General features: G+C 42.3%; 1 protein-coding gene across 1 annotated transcript in view; it reads right to left on the reverse strand.

Moving 5' to 3' along the window:
* Positions 1-25,010, reverse strand: part of PARD6G (par-6 family cell polarity regulator gamma) — a 107,970-nt gene that overhangs the window by 14,031 nt on the left and 68,929 nt on the right. The gene's annotated exons all lie outside the window — the stretch shown is intronic.

A 25,010-nucleotide genomic window follows, 5' to 3' on the forward strand; every position in this document is an offset into this window, starting at 1 on the left:
AGTTAGTTGCTATAACTATTGATTAAAAGCTTAAAATAAGTGAAATAAAGACTGAAGCTCTGTTGCAGGAGGATATGTATAAAGTATCAACATGTATAGCTTTTCCAAAATGTCTTTTTGGACTCTCAAAAGAGTGAATTAAAAACAATAACAACTATGCATAATTTGTTCCTTGCACGTCTCTCATCCTGAAGTTTAATAGGGAAAATAATTAAAACTGTCATTACATTATATGACTATTCCTAAGTGGAATATAACTGTAGGAAAATGTTTATTTTTCAAAGCTTATAACTATTTTTTCACAACATAAACTTGATCTAGGTGACATAACATCTGAATGAATGCAGGGGAAATAACATTTAGAACTCTTTACTTAAATTCTCCCTGTTCTCTACCATATAAGAGTTACAATAAACAATAATGGGATTGCTTGGGTATAATGCAAAACAATAACTTGAAAAAAAATGACACATATTTTGTTGTTGTTACATGGATCCAGAAATATATTTCTCCAAAGGAATATTGGAGCATAGGAAAGCAGTTTTAAATCGTTTACTTTTATGCTAGTGTTAGGTAAGCTCCCCGTTGGGAGAGCGAGTATGTTCAGCAAAGCGTTGTGAGAGTTGTGTTGGAGAACACACAAACCAACATACAGAGACACTGCAGTTTAAATAGGCTTTTACTTTCGTGGAAATAGAGGTATCAGAGTCCATCAAACAGTCCAAGTCATATATGGATAAGACAGTCAGTCATCAATGTCTTTCAGTTAAGGGATAATCCAAATAACATAGTCCAGTATCATATAATCAGTTCAGAACTCAAACTTTGCTAGCAGTTGCAAAACTTACAATAGCTTACGGCACTCAGATCAGATCAGCCCAGCATCTAACGAACAGAGAGAGCTAACGGTTATTCTGGCTCCCTCTTATGGCTGATTGAGGAGAACAGCGGTTCCACCACAAAAGCGCGTAGGACAAAATCGCGCTCGACAAAAGCGCGCTGTGACGTCATCACAGCGCGACGAAAAAGTTCGAAAAAATGTAAAAATAAAGCTAAAACCTTCCCCTAACCCCCCCAAACCTAACCCTAAACCTAACCCTAAACCTAACTCTTAACCTAACCCTAAACCTAACCCTAAACCTAACCGTTAAAGTAACGAAAAACCTAACGCTAACCCTTAACCTAACCCTAACGCTAACGCTAACGCTCTAAAGCTAACCCTAACCCTTAACCTAACCCTAACCCTAACCCTAAACCTAACCCTTACCTTTATGTGAATCGGCTTGTTTTAATTTAATTTTTATTAATTTTTATTTGAATTTTTCGATCTTTTTCGTCGCGCTGTGATGACGTCAAAGGCGCGATTTTGTCGATCGCGCTTTTGTCGTCCGCGCTTTTGACGGGTCACGGAGAACAGCAACCAATCACATTTTACAGTATGATTTAAAGAAACAGGTATAACATTGCTATATGATTTATATATTGCCAGCCCAACCGTTAGAATTATATACCTAACAGTTTCTACAGTCAACTGGCCAATGTAATACAAATGTGCCAGATTTCCTATCTGCTTTCTTTCCCAAATGATGGCATAGAACTATTTCTACTAAGCATTGTTCCTCTGATTATGCTATTACTATAAAAACATGCTAAGAAAAGGCAGGGAGACACTTTGACAACTCTTTTAATCAGTAGGTTCTAATGTTTTTAATTCAGTGCTGTCCAAGTAGCAAAATAAATAAACCATATTTTCAAACTGAGAAAGCGGGAAAGATTGCAGATTCATTGCATTTGTGTAGAGGCAGCCATTACTTCTCCCGAAGCGATAGTCCTTAAGCACAGCAGATTCTGCAGTCTATTCTGCAACTGTGGGTCAAGTTAAGCTCTTACTTTCAATGACAAAAGTGTGGGCAACTATTTTGGGTAAAGGTAAAGGTCATATCAGACCTAAGTTTAGATGGGGAGACTGCACTCCCCAAATTGTGTGGTGGGGCCTTCATAGCAATTAAATCACAATTAGTTTTTCGATAATCAAATGTAAATTGTAATGAATATTGATTGCCCCTTCGGATACATATAAAATGATGTGGAAGTGACAACTTTGGTTGAATTTCATGACATCACTCAACATTAACAAGTTCCAGTGTGGTCCTGGGGCAGTGGTGGGTTTCAAAAACTTTTCGAACCTACTCTGTGGGTGTGGCCTCCTTTGTGGGAGTGGCTTGCTGGCCATGTGACCTGGTGGGAGTGGCTTGCCGGCCATGTGTTCTCTCTCTCTCTCTCTCTTTCCTTCCTTTTGTTTCTCTGTCCTTTTTTCCTTTTATTCTTTCATCTCTCTCACTTTTTCTTTCCTTCCTTTTTTCTTTCTTTCTTTCTTCCTTTCTTTCTCTTTCTCTCTCTCTGTGTGTGTGTGTGTGTGTCAGTGGTGGGTTTCAAAAAATTTTGGAACCTCTTCTGTAGGTGTGGCCGGCTTTCCGGGTCCACTGGTGGAACCTCTTCTAACCGGTTCGGTAGATTTGACAAACCGGTTCTACCGAACTGGTAGGAACCCACCTCTGTCTTGGGGCATAGGATACAGGATTTCAGTCTCTGAAAAGTCCGATTCCTTTTCAACATATGGAGGAGAGGCCTATTCTATTTCTAAACAGGAAGCCGCACTGACACACTGCTAGTAATAACATCGGACAATTATGAGACAAGATAAATGTAGCCATCTGATTATAGGATTTGGTTGTGTGACTTTTATTAAATGAGTAGAAAGGGGGTTCTGCAAGATATTTATCTCTTTTTCACACATCCTCTATACCAGGTGTCCTACTGATTTTCATTACTGCCAACACCTATCCTACCGCCTTCTTAGACAAAGAAATTAAAGTCTTGAATAATAATGTTGCTAGAAATGATAAAATCAATATAGCACGGCTGAGCAAAGTTTCAGATTGAATCTCCCAGAGGTTCTCTGGAGCAGGGAGCTGGCATCTGTTTGCAACATCTGAAAGCAGCTGGTTTTTTTTCTCTCAGATCCCCAAGAAGGTGTCAACATTTGACAGTATTGCCAAGAGATTATCCTCACAACTCTGGGTGCTCTGAAGCACCTTTCAGAGATCAAATCTGAAATGCCGCAGTTCTATGACATAGTCACATCTTGTCTAAGTCATAGCTGGAGAAACTCCCCGATTAAATTGCTATGCTGATAATGGAGAGAAAGAAAACATTTATGTTTGTTATTACTGTTGAAAATGCACCTGGTTACAGATTTCCTAATAGAGCTAGCAGGTCATCAGAGAACTGAACAAGTGAAATAACTGGATAAACAACACTAAAGATATCTGTCTCATAACTTTAAACGTAATTATGGAATGCTGCTAACAGCTAATGAAAATGCTATGGCCAACGATTAGAGATTATTTACCCAAGGTAGACAGACATTTAGCACAGGAGGAAATGTGAGTCAGCTGGAACTGGTTTTAGAAAAGGAATGTGATTTTGTCGGTAGGAATTTTTACAGTGGAAACTGACTTTCTGGTCTCGCAAATGATGGCATTCCAATCGCTACCAATACCTGGAAAATCGTAAGTTTTAAATGCTTTTCAAAACTGAGTGTCTTTCCATGCAGGAATTCTCAACCAGGTTAAATGAGGGCAACGTGTACCGCAGAGGGGACTCAACTTAGTTTAAATCAGATACTTGGGCAATCCAATACTTGTTTATCCAAGTCATTTCAGTGAAAAGAAATGGAGAAGAGAATATCCATGGAAACAATTCAAGACTCCCAGAGATTCAAAAATCCAGAGAGGAACAGCATAGCTCAAGTTTCATCCTGGATAACTTGTCGGGATGCATACCGCTTGTTAGTTTATCATTAATGCGTTTCTGAGATCACCTGCCAACTTTCTGCAAATTTACAGCACCGCCTATAATCATGTTCCAGGTGTAGAACTGTTGTTGAGGCTCCTATAGTACAGCCTTAACTGCAGTGCCTGTTCTGATCTAGGGTTCCCCAAAAAGCCCGAAACAGATTCCTGGTCCTGACACAAAACCCTTTTTATTAAACGAATGTGAATTCCTCTCATTCACATTCAGCAAAAGCTTGGTAAGCAGTCTTTCAAAAGTGAATTTATCATCACCGACCTTATCTAGCTTGGAAAGTTGCCATGTAAATATTTTCCGAATGCAGTGCTGTGCAAGGAAAGACTTGGCACAGAGTCTCTGAGGATCATGGACCGATCTTCACATTCACATTGGACTTACCATCCATAAAGCCCTCCATGGTAGTGGATCTGAGTACTTGAGAGACCGCCTTCTGCCGATTACCTCCCTTCGACCCATCAGATCGCACAGATTAGGCCTCCTCCGAATTCCATCCGCCAGTCAGTGCCGACTGGCGACTATGCGGAGGAGAGCCTTCTCAGTAGCAGCTCCGACCCTTTAGAACGATCTCCCCATGGAGATTCGTACCCTCACCACCGTCCAGACCTTCCGCATAGCCCTTAAGATCTGGCTATCCCGTCAGGCCTGGGGATAAGATCCTAATCCGCCCCACCCGAATGTTGAATGAATGTTGTGTTTTACTGTTTTATTTTATTTTATTCACATATTTTATGTTTTGTCTTGCACTCCTTCCCACGAATTGTAAGCCGCCCTGAGTCCCCTCAGGGAAAAGGGCGGCCTATAAATGACAAATAAAACTAAAAAAAAAAAACTAAACTAAAACATTCCTGAAACGAACGGACGAATTGTTTCCTGCAAAAGCCCATTCCCCTTTTGCTCCTTTTTTATTTCCTATGGGAGGGGCCATTCACTGTCCACCTGTGGCTTTACTCCCAAGTCGACCCTGATTTCTTAGCTGTTCTTTTTTTCTGGCAGCTCTGCACATGCGCACACTGGGAACAGGCTCCAGCTGTTCCTCTGCTTCACTGCTGTCTTGCTCCCAAGGCAGCTGAGAACTGCCAGATGGCCTTGGCCCCATCTCTGCCTCTGACGCAGAGCCCTCGTCCGAGCCTTCCCCAGCCTCCAGGACTGGCCCATGTTCCTCCCCAACCCCCTCACTGTCCGATTCTGCTGCCACTCCGCTGGCTGCTGGTGGGCCATAACAATGCCTGCCAACTGCCCTGTTTTCAATCCCATTTCATTTTGGTAAGCCTAAATGATTCTGCTGCTGCTTATATAATATTTGTGATCATTTGAGTGAACAGACTTCAGATAGTCCTCGACGTATGACCACAATTGAGCCCCAAATTTCTGTGGCTAAGTGGGACCATTGTTAAATGAGTTCTGCCCCATTTGATGCTCATCCTAGTTAAATGAATCACCACTGTTGTTAAGTTAATAGCGTGCTTGTTAAGTGATTCTGGCTTGCCCATTGCCTTTGTCTGTCAGGAGGTCGCAAAATGTGATCACATGACCCTGGGACACTGCAACCGTCATAAATATGAACCAATCGTCAAGAGCCTGAATTTTGATCATGTGACCGTGGGGGTGCTACAATTGTCCTGTGAAAAAGAGCCGAGGTGGCGCAGTGGTTAAGAGTGCAGTACTGCAGGCCACTTCAGCTGACTGCTATCTGCAGTTCGGCGGTTCAAATCTCACCGGCTCAAGGTTGACTCAGCCTTCCATCCTTCCGAGGTGGGGACCCAGACTGTGGGGGCGATATGCTGATTCTGTAAACCGCTTAGAGAGGGCTGAAAGCCCTATGAAGCGGTATATAAATCTAACTGCTATTGCTATAACTGCTAAAAACAGTTATAACCCATTTTTACAGAGCCTTTTGAATGTTCACTAAACAAACGGTTATAAGTCAAAGACTACCTGCAGGGGTGGGCTGCTAAGGGTTCACCGGGGTTCAGGAGAACCCACCGCTAATGTTATGGCCGGTTTGGAGAACCTCCAAATCCCACCCCTGGCTGACCCCGCCCACCCCTCCCCGGAGTCTCCACGCGGCCCAATTTGGTGCAAGGTTAAGTGCAGGACCTGCACGGAGGCTCGGGGAGGGGGAAGAAAGGGCCTCCCAGAAGGCCTCTGGAGCCCAGGGAAGGCAGTTTTTGCCGTCCCAGAGGCTCCAGGAAAGCCTCTGGAACCCAGGAAAGGGACCCTCCCCCACTGTGATGCAGGAGGCCAACTAGGCCACGCCTACTATGACCATGGCCACCCAGCAACCAGTCAGAGAACTTGTTACTGAAATTTCTGAAGCCCACCCCTGACTACCTGTATATTTCTTCATATTCTTATACTCATATAAATAGGGTTGGACCTTGAAAGAATGTAACTTTTAAAGACGAGGCTCTGAGGTAAAATAAGTCAAACTTTATTGCAGAACGAACAGTCAACAGTACAGAACACGAACGAAGAACGGAGCCCGCCTGACAGCTATTTATACTTGACAGCTGTCAGGCGGGTAGCCAATCGGCAGCAGGTATGTCTCCCGCCGCCTGCTGGCGCGCCAGAGCCAATCAGAAGCCTTTGCTCTGGCCGTGGCTGCCGGCTGCGTCGGGAGGACGCAACAGTAACGACAAGCAATTTCCTTCTTATTGCCAACAAAACCATATGGATTTGTCTATGAAGACACCAGCACTCAAGCTTATCATAAAGGAGAATTTACCTTCTACAGTGCTCACTGAAGGTTATTTTTAAATTTTCCCAATCATGAAAAGTCTGAGGAAGGAAGGAATAGTCTTCAAATTTGCCTTCCTTTTGAAAACCTCTATGTCTTAAAAAAAAAATAGCCTCCAAAGCAGGTGGTAGAACGGTTGATTGCTTAAGCCAGTGGTTCCCAAACTTGGCAACTTTAAGACTTGTGGACTTCAACTCCCAGAATTCTCCAGCCAGCAGAGGTCTGCTGGCTGGAGAATTCTGGGAGTTGAAGTCCACAAGTCTTAAAGTTGCCAAGTTTGGGAACCACTGGCTTAAGAGAAAGTCTACTTGCTGGAAGGCCCCCATCCATCCATAAAAAAACTGCTAGATATTATAGTGCTTTCTATGAACGGAAAGACAGTATCAGATTCCATCCGAGCAAAAGTCTTAAAAGGAACATCTGTAAGTGGTTTTCAAAACTTCTAAACAAATGATATATGCTGTGCTGACTTTGTACATGTCTCCTTGAACCTGTATTTCACAAGGCTGTTGATGTTTTGCTTAAATCCTGTTTGGTAACCATTTAGCATAACAAGATATTAGCCTGAAAAATGATTTCTCGAGCTGAATGCCTTATCCTTCTTTGAAATAATTCACAGAAGCATATATATTTCTGACATGACTATCTCCCAACAGTCCTGTGAGGTTGATTACATTGGAAAAATTATGACCATGCTCAGGGCATTCAAGTGAATTTCATAGCCAAATAGAAATTTGAACCGCTATCTTCTCTCTTGAGTGTTTGGCTGATTCTCTAGATGAATAGATGGGAGAAAAATATGAAATTAATAGCTGTCCTGGACTGGTCAAGTAATGGAGAAAGGATACCAGTTGCAGTAGGAAACACAGGAAACTGGTTCACTGACAAATGCGTGCCGACAAAACCGCCGCGACAAAACGGCGACCTCAAAAGCGCGCCCACTAAAGCGCGTCGACAAATGCGCACCGACAAAAGCGTGCCATCAAAAACAATGCAAAAACAACGGTAACAACGTTAACAACCCTAACCCTTACCCTAACCTTAATTCTAACCTAAAAACCCTAATCACGCTTTTGTGGGCGCGGTTTTTTCGGCACGGTTTAGTGGGCACGCTTTCAACGTCGCCGTTTTGTCGCGGCGGTTTCGTCGGTACGCATTTGTCGGGCGCGCATTTGTCGGGTCATGCAGGAAAGTAACACAAACCGTCAAAGAACAACAAAAGAAGAATCAAGCTATTTCTTCTTCAAAAGTGAAGAAGAAATTGGAATGAACTTCACATCTCTTTGATTGCTGCAATGAGGCTTGGGCTACCTTCTCTCACTCACTCAAAGAGGGTCTACAAATGAAAGAAAATGCCCACGAAACATCTTAGCTACATACTTCGGGAGGCACTATTGCTCCATGGCAAGAACGGAGGATGCAAGCAAATCTATAGCTCATTTTGCTAATGTTGAATTTTTCATTTAGCTCTTTATGTGAGCAACAGCCACTCAAAGCTGAGACATTGTTGTCAGCCATGCCCTGGCATGCCTTGCCACCCTTGTTTTAGACTAGCCTGGTAGGCTAAGAAAGGCAGTATATAAAAATTATTCCGGCTTTTAGTTTTCAAGATGATAGTATTTTTATAACCATTTATCTAATCAACTACTACATTTCCTTGGCTATTCAAGGAATGGAGAAAAATCAAATATAGACACAGATAGATATAGAGATAGAGAGAGGGAGGGAGGGAGGGAGCGAAAAGCTCTATTTTCCCCTCTTTATCAAGCAAGTAGAAGATTTTTTTCCCTGGAGAGAAAAAAATGTATGCCGTGTTCAATTGCCACTGGCAATTGAAATACTGAGCACTGAGCATGCCCGTACATTTGCCCCTCCAGGTGAGCACAAGAACAGGACTCTTCTGCCAAAGATGCCATCTGAGTGCCTGGGCAGGCTTCAGGACCCAGAATACCTAAAAGATTTGTCTGAACAAAGTTGTTGTAGAAGCTAAATGCAAACTGAAAAATCAATACAAAAAGAGGCTCTGAGTGAAAACTGAGAATGTTAAGCATGCTGAATTGATAAAAAAAAAATAGCAAGGTCTATTGAGAAGAGTGAGGTCAATACTACCTGTGTAACCTTACTTTAAATCACAATTTTTCAAACTTGGCAACTTTAAAATGTAGGAGCGGCTGACTGGGGAATTCTGGGAGTGCACATAGCTTAAAGTTGCCATGTTTGAAGAACCGGTGTTTTAAATAATAATAACAGAGATAATTTTTTGGCTTTATATTTAAAAAGACATTTAAAAAACTTTGCAGCAAACAGAAATATGGCTCAATACAAATAATGTATGTGATGATTGAGAGCTGCATAGATCTTTAATATTGTAAAAGTTCTCCAATCTACGCCCCATATTCTTTTTCAAACTAAAATAAAACTTTCAAAGTTGCCCAGACCATTACAATCTTCAACCCAAAACGAGTAAGAGTATCTGCACGTACACAAATTTCAAACAGCTTAAGAATAAGCTGTTTTACAACTGTAACATCTACCAAGTTTTGTTCTGAAAAGGTAGAAGGAAGATTGGCTCATGTATAAACAGAACTATTCAATAAAACTATTTGCCTAAAAACAGCTTTTAAATAATGTATGTCTTTTTGACACACAACATTTTTAAAATGCTTTTCTAGTTTCCAGAAAAGCTTTGGAAACAATGATCCTGCTTGAGTGTGATTTGTTTTTATTTGCCTAATGCAGGGATTTTTTGCTTCCTTCTCGGAGGAAAAACTCCAAATTCACAAACGGGTCTTTTGTTTTTTTGCCATCCTCACATTGTGCCAAAAACATTTTTTTAAATGTTTCCCACTAACAATCCTGTCCTATGGCAGTGGATCTCAGAGAAAATATGGCGTATGAAAAGAAGAAAAGGTCATTGTTGCCACAAATGGGGGCAAAAAACTCCAATGGAGCACAAAAAACCTTGGTAATTTATTTAACAGATGTACAGACACCATAATAGTTGTCGTTTTTACAAGTAAGCAACCTTGTAAGTAACGAAAGAAGGTATGAACCCGAGCATAATGATTTTTTCCAGTGGGATAATCTGAACAAATAAAACTAGGGCTTAAACAGGATATCTACTGCAACATGTTCTACATGGGGCAGCCCTTGAAGAGCATTCGGAGACTTCAGCTTGTCCAGAATGCAGCCGCACGAGCGATTGTGGGTGCACCTCGGTTCACCCACGTTACACCTATCCTCCGCGAGCTGCACTGGCTGCCTATTGGTCTTCGGATACGCTTCAAGGCGCTAGTCGTCACTTATAAAGCTCTTCATGGTATTGGACCTGGGTACTTGAGAGACTGCCTGCTGCCAATTACCTCCAATAGACCGATTAGATCCCACAGATTAGGCCTCCTCCGAATTCCATCCGCTGGCCAATGCCGACTGGCGACCACCCGGAGGAGGGCCTTCTCTGTGGCTGCTCCGGCCCTCTGGAACGAGCTCCCCGTGGAGATTCGAACCCTCACCACCCTCCAGGCCTTCCGCAAAGCCCTTAAAACCTGGCTGTTCCGACAGGCCTGAGGCTAATGAGCTTTTGTCCCCCCTCAAATGGTATGGTTGTTGTGTGCTTTTAAATTGTGTATTGTTCTGTTCATCTTTTTTATTCCTTATTTGTACCCCACTCCCCTTGGCTTGGGTTGTGAGCCGCCCTGAGTCCCCTTCGGGGAAAAGGGCGGCATAGAAATATAATAAATTCAATTCAACTCAATATCACTAATTCGTGTAGCACCCAAGATACTAAAGACAAGTACATAATTAAACTGTGAGGTGCCCTGGGCCAATTTTGTCCCATGTGGGAATGTGCTGCATTTGACTTCATGGTCAACCCATGTGGATCTTCGGGAGAAACAAACCCCACACACGTAGAAGACTCAACAACTAGCCGCTATGAGAGGCAAATGCTTCCCTTGGGGGCCATTTCATAGTCTTGGGAGGCTAGGTAGGAAGTTTCATAACCTCAGGTGCATTGTTGAGGCTCAAAAGGTGAACTTTTCATAAAATAGTTTTACCAAGACCTATTTTATTAGAGAGAAAGAACCAAATTAGTAGTTGTCTCGGGCAGGGATGGTTAACCTTTGTGGTGCCGAGTGCCCAAAGCACGTCCACGAATGCAGGCACGGGGGGGGGGGGGGAAGGGGGCTTCACCTGGCACTCCCACACCCTGTTTTGGCTTCCAGGTTGGATGGAGTAGAAAGGAACGGCCCGCTGAAGTGTGTGTGTGAATCTGAGACTGAGGAAGGCACGAGCGGCAGAAATGGAGTAGAAAGGTAGGGCACGCTAGGTGGGTGGGTGGAGAGAACCTGCAGAGATTGGGAAAGACCCTTGCCCCCCCCATGCATGGCAGAGCCCCGAAGACCAGCTGCTCAGTGGGAGGCACATGAACATGCATGGTAGAGCTGGGCTGGGGAGATTGCTGGCGTGCCGCAGAGAGGGCTATGTGTACCACCTGTGGCATGCGTGCCACATGTTCGCCATCATGGGTCTAAGAGAACATGCAGCAAAATTGGGGTTTCAATTGGGGTATCAAAAAATGGGATATCAAATTAGCTCTCCCTACCGAGTGTCTTCCAGAGAGATTGGGACCATAACAACCAATTATTCCTGGTCCTCCCAAAAGAAGCAAACTTTGGCTCTGGTGTGAATGATGGTTCTAGCACCAGGATTTTGATTACAGGTAGTCCTCAACTTACAACTGTTTGTTTAGTGACCATTCAAATTCACAATGACACTATAAAAAGTAACTTATGACTGTTTTTCACACTTATGACCACTGCAGCATCGCCATGGTTACAGTTATGGGGCCACTGCTATACCCACATAGAGGTTTTTTATATAATTACATGGATTGTGTGTATATGTTTACTTCTATCATGTTCTCATCATGCCAGGGGTGGGTTCCTGCCAGTTCTAACCTCTTCTATAGAAGAGGTTCCACAAATCTACAGTGCTGTTTAGAACCGGTTCCAACTCCCTCCCCCTGCCTGTCCACACATCATCAAGATGAAGAGTGAGAGGAGGAATTCTGGGAGTTGAAATCCAGAAGTCTTAAAGCTGTCAAGTTTGAATACCCCTGGGGTATTTTTCTAAAGGATTAGGGGTGCAAGGGTCTTGTAACTTGACAGCTTTAAGACTTGCGTGCTTCAAATGCCAGAGTTTCTGAGCCAACATTTTGGTTGCTAAGCAAGAACATTGTTAAGTGAGTTTCACCACGTTTTACAAGTTGGCCACCCCCACCCAATCACACGGCTGGCAAGCCACTCCCACCCAGTCACATGGCCGGCAAGCCACTCCCACAAAGCAGGCCACACCTACAGAAGAGGTTCTAAAACAATTTGAAACCCACCACTGCATCATGAGCTAAATAATAATGGTCACATGATGAAAATTCAGGCAAGTGGCATATATTTATGATAGTTGCATTGTCCCTGGGGTAATGTGATCACCATTTGCAACCTTTCCAACACGCTTCCAATAAGCAAAGTCAATCGGGGAAGCCAAGATTTGCTTAATGACTGCCTGCTTCATTTAACAGCAAAGCAATTCGCTTAACAACTGGGGAGGTCGCAAAATGGCTCAAAATTCACTTAATAACTGCTTTTCTTAGTAACAGAAATTTTGGGCTGAACTGCTAGTTTCCCCAAAGCAGACCCTGCTACTCTGGAAAAAGATCAATGCCCAGAATGCAACAACAACATGAAAGTGCCCCACAACACTAGAGGTAAAAAGAAGAAATTTGGAGTATCTCTTGCTGAGCTGAAATTCCCATGCAACCGTTTTTTTTCCCCTGGGAAAAAAGCGGAACAATAGAGGAAGTACAAAAGCTGCATTCTGCCCTGGATGGCTGTTCCCTCTCCAATCATTATTAATTAATTTCAAGAATTCAATGCCACCCTTCCAAACAAAAGCTTCTCCAAGGCAATGTATAGTTGCTATAATAACACAGTCGTCCTGCATCAGCATGGAGAATTATGACTGCCAAAAGAGCAGCATAGAAAATACTTCAAAATTGGTCAAGACTGCTGGGTTGAAAATCACTCAAATTTAAAATCCCACCTACCTTCCCCATTTAAATAGCTTGGTTTTTTTAAATAGAAAACCTAACAATTAACACACACACACCCCCCAAAAAAGGAAAAACACAAAACACACCGAAGGAGAAAGTTCCACAAATATGGAGCCATGAGTACCTTACTATAGTAGTCTTTGTCTTACAATCAGGGGAGGGTTGCAGGTGGTTTGCCCCGGTACGGGCATACTGGAACCTGCCCGGAGCACTGGATACTCTTCCGGTACGGTGCTCTGGAGGGCCCACCCCCCTGGTCAAGCTCTTTACCAATCTTTTAAATCCTCTGAGCTTCTGCACGGTGCCTACAGCGCCTGCTCGACGCTCCGCTGAACAGCTGGAGTATTGAGGAGCCTCATGGAGGTGGTAAGACGCATGCGTTTGTTGCATGTATGTGCGCGCGTCCATGAGGATGATGCCGAGCCCGTTACAACCGTACCATTGGAATGAGATCTGGATCCCACCACTGCTTACAACCAGTTGTAACTTCGAACAACAGTTTGAAGTTACAACAGCACTGCTGGGGTGGCCTGATGGCTGCCAGCCTTCTTGCAGAGCCTCTCTAAAGTCTTATGCCTTCTCCTCTCGTACTTAGAGGGCTTGGAAGGCTTGTGACCACCCCCACTTCTTCTGGATCTGCCCTGGGGGAGAGGTGTTTGCTCTTACACTTAGCCTTTCCATTCCTCCCCCTCACCTCGGGCAGCCTCTGGGGAAGCCACTGCTCTTCTGCCCCTCCGGTGGGGCTGCAGTCCATGTTTGCAGCTGCCTAGGTTTCTTCTTCCTGGTAGCTGCTAGGTGCCGCCATCTTGGACCACGTGGTTCCTCCCGGCTTCAAAATGGCGCTGCGTGGCTGGCAACGGAGGCGCAAAATTCAAAGGGTACGTGGAGAGTGGCTTGTGCTCCAAGGAGCTGCTGTGCGCCTTCCCGGCCAGCTTCCTCTTCCTGCTAGCTCTCCGATGCCGCTGTGGCCAGGAAAAGCCTCTTCAGATCCTTTCCTTTGTCCTCTGGCCACATGGAGGCAGTGCAGGCGCTTGGCAGCATTTGGGAAGCTGCGGTTCGTCGCTCAACCCTTGAGGGGAGTGACGGAGCGCTCCAGCAACTTACAATCCTCAGCGGCTGGGCTTGCCTTCAGGAGGCTTGTGCCCTCTCCTCCTGCTGCCCGGCCAAGGTCCTTACTGAGTGACTTCGGATTCACTCAGTGGCCAGGGCAGCGTGCCGCCCCAGGGGGGCTGGTGGCAGTCCCGTTCTTGTAGGAGGAGGCTGTGTGTGGTGCAGGGAGGCAAGATTCGACGGGTCCAAATGAATTCTCTTTAAATCCTAGTAAATTGCTGGAGATCCAGAATGTGCAACCTCTCACGATCGGATGAGTCAGTAAAATACCTGGTGCCAGGGGGCGTTGCCCAAAGAGCTTATCTGACTCAATCCAATCACGAGAGGACATGGTCAACCCATTCTGGATACTCCTCCCCCCTCACTATGGAGAAAAGAAACTTATGACAGTTTTTTACACTTATGTCCTCTGCAGTATCACCATGGTCATGAGATCAAAATTCAGCCACTTGGCAACTGCCTCATATTTATGACTGTTGCAGTGTCCCAGGGTCACACAATCCCCTTTTGTGATTTTCTGACACGCAAAGTCAATGGGAAACCCAGATTCACTTAACAACCGCATTACTAACAACTACAGTACAGGGATTCCCTTAATAACTGTCTCCAGAAAGGTCTTAAATTGGGGCAAAGCTAACTTAACACGTGTTCCTGCTTAGCAACAGATTTCTGGACACAAGTGTTGGTTGTAAATTGAGGACTGCCTACATCTAAATAAAATGAAAATGTTTGTAATTAATTTTAATGCCTCGTCAGGTTTTATGAGGATAGAGTTGCAGGTGTCTTGTTTTCATCTATTTTTCAGCTGAATTCAGCATAACATGAGTAGTGTAGCCACTGCATCTCAGTGGAGCAAACTCATTTTGCAGGTCCTCCCCCCCCAAACAGCTGCAGGCAAGGCCCAGATTCAATCACGGAACGAAGCTGCATCCTGCTAGGCCACATTAACCATAAGAGAAAAATAGCAACATATGTTAGTACAATTAAACTCCATTCGCCTCTCCGGTGGATCAGCTTTCAGCTCCTCAACCTTATGTAAAGTGAATACCAAAGCATGCAAGACTGTCATTGTGGTTTGCAAGCTAAAGTTACAGGCTTAGGAAAGATGAAAGGTTCAAGTTAAGGAAATTGAACTTTTCGGTGCCAAAAGCTGGGGTGGAAAAGCAGGCTTAGTATTTGGGTAAGAAATACAAGTTGCAAAGGTCCAGGGATTATCTAGTTCCAGCGAGTCCAGCTGAGGATCATCCTCGGTGCCACATCTTTACCAAACACACAGGAATTGCTGACGGACAACTTCAGCAATTTCATCTTTCACAGTCCAAAAATCTCCCTGAACTGCCATTCAGTTCCAGCTGTAATATAAATTTCAATTATAAAATTATGGCTTCCTCTCACTTTTAAAGCCATCGTAGATACGAGGAGGATGTCCCAACCGATCCTAAGTAGAAGTAAGAAAAAGTTTGTTGTTTTCCAACTTCCTATTAAAAGATAGGTCCAATTTTTAAAATTTAGCTTACAGAACTAAAACGTTCATGAAAATGATGAATAAAGGAACGAATTATAAGAACTTCCCTTGCATTAACAGTCCTTGAGTTCTCAGTGAAGACCCTGAAAGTAAATGCTAAGGAATTCAATTCCACATCTTGCTTTGGAAATCAAGCCTACAGTATTCAACTTTGAGAAGTTAAAATAAGACGTTAGAAAAAAGTTGGTATAGATGCTGTAATTTTGCCAAAATCCAATTTCTTCAGATATGCATACTTTGGGGTTTTATGCATGTGGGTTGTGTCCCTAAGATGTTAAGAAAATTTTCAAGACACATTTATACAAGTTAGTTTGAAAAAAATGTAAGCGTTTGTGTTCAGTGAAAGCATAGTAATGTTCAAAAAATTAAAATATGCCTCATTTTCTCTCCAAATTATCAAGGAGACTAGATTCCTATTCAGATGCAAATTAAAAGCTAGTGAAAACACTACAGTGGAGAGCAGTTCTATCTTCTTACATCTCATATCTCTGACATAGGTGAGGGCAGAGAAGAGGTTCACATATGGATCACATATGTCTGGACTATGGAAACCGTCAGTCATACTGTATTGCATTTAAATCGGTTTCAGGATGAGCACACTGATAACACAGGATATGGGGCTGCATGTGGAAACCGCCAAAGGGAAGACATCCATGCTGCAACCTGTTTTCCATTGACATCCAAGGTGGCAGATAGGCCGCTCACAATTGCCCACATGTTTGCTTCTTACTAATCTTCATAACACTTGAAGTAGGTTTAGATCTCTTCCGTAGATAGGAAAAATTAAAATGGAAGAACCAGATCACAGAATGGACCTTTCAAAAAGGCATATGAAAGGCATGCATTACTTAAAGAAGTCGGTTCAGTCCTTGAACAAGGATAGAGGATAAGTTGGGTTAATAAGCAAAGTGGTAATGGCTCTCTCTCTCTCTCTCTCTCTCTCTCTCTCTCTCTCTCTCTCTCTCTCTCTCTCTCTCTCTCTCTCTCCCTCCCTCCCTCCCTCCCTCCCTCCCTCCCTCCCTCCCTCCCTCCCTCTCTAATTCTAGATCCCCTTGAGAAATTTCAACCAAACCTGGTACACAGATGACTTACTCTCTGGGAAAAATATCTGTGAGGGTAAGACAATCCTAACACCCCTTTGGGGGGGGGTATTCTGTTAAGATACAGCCTGTTGTGCCTTAAATGGCTTCTACTGTATTGCCTAAAATGGCTTCTGGTGCAGTGGAGTTGCCATGGTAACAGCTTCACAGTACTCCACAAGAGGGTCGCCTCTGGTAAGGAAGAAAATTCAACATTAGAAATTATGTTTGGTCAGGACATTTCCTCCTTATAAATAAATACTCAGGCAACGTCAGGTTATCAGCTAGTAGATATATAAATGCCAGTGGACATTCCTCGACAATTTTTCCTTCCCCAAGCCTCACAAGACAACAAGACGACTTCCCGCTCACAATGGCTTCTGACAAGTCTGAGGTCAGGGATTAGCAACTTGCAGAAGTTCCCAAATGTTTAAGATACTCAGTACTTCTACCAGCCTAGGAGGGTCTCCAAACTTGGCAGCTTTAAGACTTGTGGACTTCAATTCCCAGAATTACCGAGCCACAAGTCTTAAAGTTGCCACATTTGGAGACTCCTGCAGTAGTCCATTAACCTTCCACTCCCTTCTAGAGACAGATGGCAGAAATAGCCAAAAAAAAAGGGCTGGTCTTTCAAATATCTCCCAGGTCCCAAAGCCCAGAAGGGGAGCCATTTGGATTCTATCGTTCCTTTTCATCAATGTAAAAGGCACCGTCTCAGTTTAAATATTCATTCCTAGTTTGTTTACAACACGATTGTTGCTAACCATAGGCATGCTCAAATTGACTGAAGTAATTTAGAAAATTACCCCTGAAGACTGTATTTTATTTTCGAATGTTGCTGCTGACAGCACAGATTGTGTTTACCATTGATTTCAGTTCAGGAAAAAAAAACAGAATCACATTCAGATTAACAAGCAGGAATGCCAAAAGAAAATTGTTCTGAGGGGAATCAGCAGGCTGTAGTTTTTCTGCTAGTACTGGTCTTATTTTTTCTATGTTCTTTTAGATTAGGACAATTCTATCAAGCAAGAAAGGAGCACAATGTTTTTCTGTTGGGGATTATATCTCATCATATCGCTATTTTGGCAGAAAGGTATAATCATAACCCCTATGGCAGTGGTTCCCAAACTTGGCAACTTTAAGAGTTGTGGACTTCAACTCCCAGAATTCTCCAGCCAGCAGAGCAGAGCTGGCTGGAGAATTCTGGGAGTTGAAGTCCACAAGTCTTAAAGTTGCCAAGTTTGGGAACCACTGCCCTATGGGATCTCTTGAACACTGTACCAAAGGAATTCGTCTAGGACAGAATGGGACAAGAGAAAGCAAATGGAGGCATAATTGGCACATGTGGAAATGCACTTTCCTAATGTCTGATGTGATTAATTAATGTGATGTGATGACGGAAAGCTGACAGCCCGATTTTGCAACTTGAGCACTGTGCGATACGGTGAGCTCCCCTTTCCCCACCTCTCCTGCCCACCTAGCATTTTGAAAGCATGCAAATGCGAGTAGATAAATAGGTACCACTCTGGTGGGAAAGTAACAGTGTTCCGGGTGCACCTCAGCATATAGTCATTCTGATCACATGACCACAGAAAATGTCTTTGGAGAACACTGGCTCCTTCGGCTAAGAAATAGAGATGAGCACCACCCATAGAGTTGGACATGACTGGACAAAGGAAACCTTTACCTTTAATGTCTGATCACAACAAACTAACATAACATAACATGTATGCATGTTGCGTATTATTTTTATTATGTGTTGTCGTCTTAGTGTTGTATTCCCCCCTCCCTGGTTTTCTGTGAGCCGCCCTGAGTCCCCTCAGGGAAAAGGGCGGCCTACAAATAAAATCAATTCAATTCAATTCAATTCAATAATTCTTAAGAATTAGTTCTTTCTAATATCCTTAGTATTTCACCTGTTCCAGCCAACACTGATTCCAGATGTTACATTTTAGAATGCTAAAAGCTTATTTTTCCAGTCTCGGCATGCTCAGTTCTTCCATAATTGTCTGCATTGCATAATATTTATCTTTGATCTATTAACCTGGCTGTTCCATGTATAAGTAACAGCACATGGAAGTATCTACTGAGAAACAGAAATATTTCTAGAATTGAAGGAATAAAAACAATGTTTCGAAGACACGCCCAAGAGACTCCAACAACTTGGCCTCGTTTTCATTTCAGCCCTTCAATGCCCTTTCTGTACTAAAGCCGTACAGCTTTTAGGGAGCCGAATAAAATAATTTTTCTGAGACCAAGAAACACCCGCCAGGGGCTAGGTGACAAATTTATTCTGCGCATTCAAGATCAATCAGAGCTGCAATCTGCAGCAATGGCCTTGCCCTATAAATCATATCGCTTGCCGCGTATTGACAGCGTAAGAATTTCATTTTCAGACTGGGCTGCAGTTTTAAACATTCTTCCAACCTGTTTAAAAGATAGCTAAAGCAACAGAACTCTTACGGCACCCGTAAGAACAACAAAAAAAAATCTCTCTACACTCCCTCAATAAAAACATGTCTCTTCAAGTCAAGGCACTTAGACATAGCCTACTTTTAAAAACTTGAGTTTATTTCATTAATAGACAGATGGGTGCCAGCTGGCTGATTTATCCCAATCCACCAGTCTTGCAGCCAGAGGCAGAAGAGTCATTATACTGTGCAAGTGATTAAAGACTTGATGTTTAGTTACAAAAGGTTAATGATTGCTCAAGAAAAAGTAAGCATGTCTATATATAGCAGCTAAACCACAATCCATCAACCACTGAAAACCTATCCAAGAGTAAGGGGGGAGAGCAATCTGAGGCCCCTGGATCTTTTTTGGGGGGTAGGGGTGAGAATCTTCAATCCTTTTCCAAACAAAACTACCCCTCCTTTTTGCTCCATGATTTCTTATACTTTTGAAATGGGAAAATATATTAAAATTACAGTCCAAGCACTGATATTGGCTTACCTATTTTTTTTAAAAAAAAACTAAACTCCTTGAAGGATAAAAATCCTTACTCCACTCATTACTATAAAACGGTATACCAAATTTATTTTATTATCCTACCATTACAGCCTATGCCAGTATATCTTTCCCCAAAGTTAATGTAGACCAATTGAAAGATTGCATAAGGTTACTGTAGCAGAGGTGGATTGCTGCCGGTTTGGCCCGGATCAGGAAAACTGGTAGTAGTGGCGGCTGGAGGCTCCGCCCACCTGACCGGACGCTTCTGCGCATGCGCAGAAGCATCGCAAGAGCACGTCCAAACTGGTGGTAAAAAAACTGGCAACCCACCACTGTACGGTAGCATATACCATATATACTCATGCTTATACTCATATTCCAGAGTATAAGACGCACCTTTTCCCCTCAAAACAGAGGTTGAAAATCTGGGTGCATCTTATACACTGAATACAGTATTTTTTGCCTCCCGAAGCCCTAACCCCTTCACCAAAATGGCCGTGCAGAGCATGTAGAAGGCTTTCAAAGAGCTCCTGGGGACTGGGGAGGGCAGAAATGAGTGAAAAATGGGCCGTTCTTTGCTCAATTTTGCCGGCCCCAGCCCACAGGAGTACTCTATAAGCCTCCTAAAGGCTATGCATGCAATTTGTTTACAAAAAACAAGCCTGTTTTTGTGAAAAATGGACAATTTTTTGCTCATTTTTTGGGGGGGGGCAACCCCCAGGAGCACTCTGCAAGCCTCCTAAAGGCTATTCATGCCATTTTTTGGGGGGAGAACAAGTCTGTTTTTGCGAAAAATGGGCCATTTTGGGGATGTTGCAGAGTGCAAACCCCCCTTTTTTTTTTAAAAAAAAAATGCCTCTTCAAAACCTTGGTGCATCTTATACTCCGATGTGTCTTATACTCCGAAAAATACGGTATGTCTCTGCATTCTCTCCGATTCTGTAGCTACATATATAGCAATATTATTGTCCTCCAGCTATATGCATTTACAATTTCTATAATTCCTATTCTTTGACCAGGCTTTCTTGGCTGGATGGGAGTTGTCTGCTTGATATAAATCAGTTCTAAATATCTTAATAATTTGGCTTTATTGGTCATCCATTATCGTTGACAGGTGTTTGCATAGATGTATCAAGTCTACTTCAAAGGTGCTAATTTTATCAAGACACATATGAAGCAGCACAATTCCTTTTTTAAGGAAAATAAAAGGAAATAATTGGTTCACAGCCTGTGCAGTTGCATTTATTCTTGACATTCAAAGCAGGAGTCAAAGCACATACACAAAATGTCATTTTCTGACCGAAAGACGCCATTTCTCTCCACCGCAAGACAAGTAAAATCTGAATAAATCTCCTCTTGGCCTCTTAGTTCTTTTAAGAAGCTAAAAAAGAATATTGCTTTTTCAGTTTTTAATTGCAAGCTCCCTGTGAAAAATGCCAGGTAGAAGGAAAATAATTTTGGATAAGGACCGGGAGAATTCATCAAAGTCAAAGTATTCAACTTCTGATTGTTAAATTGTAGCGTAACTGATCTTTACAGAAATTGCAATGGCAAAATTTCATAGAGAATGTCACTGTTGTTCTTTACAACAATAAAAGAAATCAATGTCTTAAGAATTGGAAGAGTCATTGCGAATAGATTTACACATAACAAATAATTCATTTCCTCCTTGCTCCCCCAGACACTAAAGTTGAAATAAGTTGTTGGAAAGTAGTGCTTCACTACAGATAGAACTTGGTTAATGAAAGCAATTACAACTGGAATTCCCATTGTGATTGTAAAGCATGATGTCATGTAACCGTGCCACTTGGCAATGGAAATTTCAGCACTTCTGATAGACAATGCTAAGTGAATCATCAAGGATCATTAAGCAAGGACCTCATATGCAACCTTCTGTTGGCTTTCCTGTTGACTTTGCGTATAGGAAATTGGCAAAAAAGATTGCAAATGGCAACCACATGATTGCAGGGATGCTATGACAACTGGAATTTTGAAGATCAGTCATAAATACGTGTTCAGCACCACAGCAAGTCTGAACAGTCACTGAATGGGTAGTCAGTGAATGGCCACCTGTACCACACAGTAGCCTAAAACCAAGTGCCTATCTTGTTGGCTGAGGACACATTGGTTGAAACTGGACCACTCTTTCTACTAACTGGTTCTAGCATCAATGGCAAAGAACCTCTCAGAAAATATATCTTCTGTTGCTTATTAAAATTATAAGCCTTTAGCCTGCAGTATGGCAGGCTAATTCACTGCTCACTGCCAGGAGTTCGATCCTAACTGGCTCGAGGTTGACTCAGCCTTCCATCCTTCCAAGGGCAGTAAAACGAGGAACCCACATTGTTGAGGGCAATATGCTGACGCTGTAAGCTGCTTACAGAGGGCTGTAAAGCACTGTGAAGCCGTATTTAAGTTAAGTGCTATTGCTATATGATCATTTTATTAAAAATAATAAAGAGATCTGCCATTCAGAGGATAAGATCAATGGAAGTGAAAAAGGTTTTGCCTTTAATTAAATGGATATCGCACAAGGCAATGTTATCTGAAGCTAATGTGCACAAGACCTTTCAGACGGAAAGGTCTGCTTATTTAGTCTTTCATTTGTGAACTGTCCAATTTTGAAATGGCAGTTTGCACCATTGGTCTCAGAGAATCAAAAATATATGGGTAATGAATCAACTGAAGTTTCTTTTTTAATGCACATTTATCCTTTAAAACTAGTAGAGCCACCCTCGCTATGCAGTGAAAGATCCCTCAAAACTAGTGGGATCTATATCCACATCTATCAAAGAATGGATATAATCTAAGAGAATAGTGAGCAGAGAACACTAAATTTGTCGCTATTGTTTTGCTTTGAACATAAAAAATACATATAATGAGTTAAAAAGATATTTCCTGTAAGATTCAGGCAGCACATCATCATCTTTGGGTCTCATCATCCTCTTCCCAGTCCAACACATTAAGTTGAGACCAATCAATCAATTTGCCTTGTTCTTCTTCTTCCTAGGATCCTGTTCATTGTCGGAGATTAAAAGTGGCAGATATGCCAGTTCAGACCTCTGTGGTCACCATTTACTAAACCCATTGAGTCCCATCAGTGAAGGAGTGGACCATTTGATAGCATGGTTTTGTGATGACGTACTCTTGATAAGCTGAGTGGGGATGGAATGCATCAGAAGAAATAAATACATACTTTGATACAATAGTGGGCAATCTATGGTCACCCATCCATGTTGGCAGACCCTAAAGTTAAATTAAGGGGCACATTCTTTCATTTTAAAACAATATTTTGAAACAGAGGAATCACTTCTGCGGAACAAATGAAAAACTGAAGACGGCTGCACAAAAAGCCAAGTTGACGACAGCAGAATGAAGAGCTGATGAGTAGACTGACTATTTGATAATTTCTCTCTGGATAAGGAAAGGACTTGAGGTCACTCCTAAGTGCTCCAGGCAGCTGCTCTTTGCAAGGAGATCACGTTAGCAGACTTTGGTGTATTTAGAACTCTGGGAAATGAGGAAATGATCATCTTTCTCAAAACATGTTGAAAAGACACTAAGTTTGCACACTTCCCTTTCTAATCACTTTTAGAAATTGCTTGTTAAGTGATTTTTCAGCTATTAGGTACCTTTAGATTGACATGCTTCACGGCACAGGATGAACTTCCTTAGCAAAAGAAGTTTAAACTACAAGCTTAAGAACTTTACGAAATTAATGCTTTCTGTGGGAAAATTATTTTGTTTTGAATTACAAACATAATATGATATGGATGCTAAATAAAATAATAAAAATTGGATGCTAGAAGGAAATAAAAATTACAGTTGAAGAAGAAGAATACTCGATCTTGACTTACAATTATAGAGCAAAGCAAAATATTTTAACATTGGACATACTGAAGTGTTCCAGCCCCCCTCCATCCAGTAATGAACGCAGACACAGGCTTAGCTGTTTGCCACTCTTTATTCACAGCAATTATAATCCTGTTGGCTGAAAGCCCAGACACGACTCACTGGCAAGACGTTGGCAGCAACCCAGACTCCAACAGACACGGGAACACAAGGCAGACCAGACAAGGAGTTCTCCAGATTACTACGAACGGTTGTGTCCTGCAAAAGGACTCCTCCCAAAGTCTCTTCTGATATACTCTCTTGGGAGGGGCCAAGCCACAACCACCTGGGCTTGATTATCTCTTATGAGTCTGTCTCCGTAACTGCTGCCTCCGTTTCTCCGCCCTACATTGCCTAGCGTCAGGGACAAACTCCCTTTGATCTTCCCCACTGCTCCATGCCTCAGGCACCTCCTGGTGGCCAACCAGCCTATCTGGTCCCTGCTCTGAGTCTGAACCCTGCCCAGGGTCCTCCACATCTTCCATAGCAGATGCATAGAGTTCCTTGCTATCGGAGTCCATTGGCAGCTCCGACGACTCCTGCTAGGCCACAACACTGAAGTATATTTTTGAACAATGGACCTTGAAGCTACTGTAATTTTAATAGTGTCTGCCTCTATAGATAAATTATGTCTAAAAGATGTTATGGAAGAAGAACCAATTCTACATGACAAAATTGAGCCTCAATTGAAAATGGATTTAAAAGAATGACATGACATAGAAAATAAATTGACAGTAACCTAGATAATGTTGATATATTCGATTTATAAAACAGGTGTGTTAAAATTTTGAAGAATTTTTTGAGAAAGATAAAGGTGAAGGTTTCCTCTGTCCAATCATGTCTGATTCTGGGGGTGGGTGGGTGCTCATCTCCATTTTTTTTAGCCAATGGAGCCAGCATTGTCCAGAGAGACTTTCATGGTTATGTGGCCCGCATGTCTAAATACCGAGGGGCACTTCCCACCGAAGTGGTACCTATTTATCTACTCGCATTTTCATGCTTTTGAACTATTAGATTTACAAGGTTTGTTATTATCTCTGGTAACCCTTAATGGACTTATGCTAACATCAGGGCTGAAATGACAAAGCTTTAAGGACTTGTTTATATTAAGAAATGGATATGGGAAGAAGAGATAATTTGCTGTACTTTAAGATAAAGTGATGTTACTTAGGAAGTCATTTATTTATATATTTCTTCTCTTCTTCTTTTTCTTTCATTTCTATTTTGCTCCTTTCTCCTTCTCTTCTGAGCATTTTACACTTTTTATTCTATTTTTTCAGGGTTCGCTGTTCTGGTTAAAATCTTTAATAAAATTGCTGTAAAAAACAGTGAAATAAGCCCCTCAACAGGTTTCATATACTGATATTATTTAAAACCCACAAACCTAATGCAAAAAGAAAAGATTTCACATTGGAGTTGTTTCTCAAACTTTCTGGTACCCCTGTCACATCCCTGTCAGGTCCGCCACAGTACTCCAATGCCAAGAATATATTAAAAAAAACAAAACAGAACAAAGGCAGGTCCAGCTACAAAAAGCTTGCCTGTGTCTGGTTTATTACGAGATAACATTCATCTCCCACCACCGAAAGCTGTATTCATTAGGCTATTCTAAATGTTCTGGAGCCAGCTATTTAGCATTCTTCTCTTCCACCAGAAGACATTCAGATTATAGAAAGAATATTTATATTTATAATTGCAAATACCCAAAATATATACACTAATGAATGGCATATCTAA

This window comes from Thamnophis sirtalis, unplaced genomic scaffold, assembly GCF_051295495.1.
Source record: "Thamnophis sirtalis isolate CommonGarterSnake01/CBP01778 unplaced genomic scaffold, rThaSir2_p1.2 scaffold_2, whole genome shotgun sequence".
NCBI classification, from domain to species: Eukaryota; Metazoa; Chordata; class Lepidosauria; order Squamata; family Natricidae; genus Thamnophis; species Thamnophis sirtalis.